We start from the raw sequence: 1,232 nt of genomic DNA, 5'->3' as shown, positions 1-1,232 counted from the left end.
CCGACAAATCTGCGGCAACTGTGTGATGCCATCATGTCAATATGGACCAAACTCCCTGAGGAATGCTTCCAGCACCTTGTTGAATCTATGCCACCATGAATTGAGGCAGTTCTGAAGGCAAAAGGGGGTCCAACCCGTTACTAGCATGGGGTACCTAAAAAAGTGGCCGGTGGGTGTATTTTATTAAGTCGGCCCCAGCAGATGGCCGATCGTACTGAGGCTGGTTCTGGTTCTGTTGGAGCTTTCTTCCTGTTCAAAGGGAAAAATCTCAAACTGTCGCTAAAATCATGCCCACTGTGAGGGATGGCTTTGGAGTCAACGAGTCCTCGCCATGGTTATGCTTAAATAAAAATGTTTGGAAGAATCTGACTGTGTTACCTACATAAATAAATTGAATAAAACTTTTCTAATTGCTGCGTTTCTCTGTGTGAGTCTCTCTAGGTTTAAATAAGTTGGTATATGTTGTTAAATATGGAAGTTAGGTCCCCCTGATAGCGGCTGAGCCTCGGAACTTCCCTACCGGTTCTTTTCCTGGGAGCAAGTTATTTACTACTCTTAAGTCAAACTGGGTAAAACTATATAAAAAAAAGGACTATAAAACAGGAGTAAAAAAGTAACAGAGTTTATTCCAGATCAGGTCGTTACAGGACAGAGAAATTGCTTGGAGATCGCACAGCTGTGGGCTCAAAAAACGTCGGCGAGCGTCCGGCAAAGATTGAGCCCCGAACAAGGTCATCTCCTCCTTTTTATACGTCATGAGTCCATGTTTTGCATCAGGTGGATGCTTAGCTGTACAGCCACGTGAAGCACTGCAGATACAGCAGAAGAAAACTGTCATCGGTACTGAAAATAAAAATATATCAGTGCCATATACACACAGCTTAGCTATTGCACTAATAACCTAGTTACTGCTCCCAGCAGTTGTACCCAAATGTGGTCTATTTGCGTGGAGAAAAATATTGTAGATTGTACATCATAACTTGCCAATATTTTTTGGTTCATATTATTTATTTACAAAGTTACTGTCTTTGGTCCAGAGTATTTGAAAAAAGAACTTCATCTGGATGAGATTAAAATGATCTCAGATAATAGAGTAAAAATCTTGGTGTTATTTTTGATCAGGACCTGTCGTTTAAATAACATATGAAGGAGGTTTGCAGAATTTCCTTCATTTATCTGCAGAAAATTGCAAAAACTAGAAATCTCCTGTCCAGGGGTGATGCTGAGAAACT

The sequence above is a fragment of the Cyprinodon variegatus genome, unplaced genomic scaffold (genome assembly GCF_000732505.1).
Source record: "Cyprinodon variegatus isolate N-32 unplaced genomic scaffold, C_variegatus-1.0 Scaffold1017, whole genome shotgun sequence".
Lineage (NCBI taxonomy): Eukaryota > Metazoa > Chordata > Actinopteri > Cyprinodontiformes > Cyprinodontidae > Cyprinodon > Cyprinodon variegatus.
The sequence above is the reverse complement of the archived record's forward strand: the minus strand, read 5'-3'. Positions refer to the sequence as shown.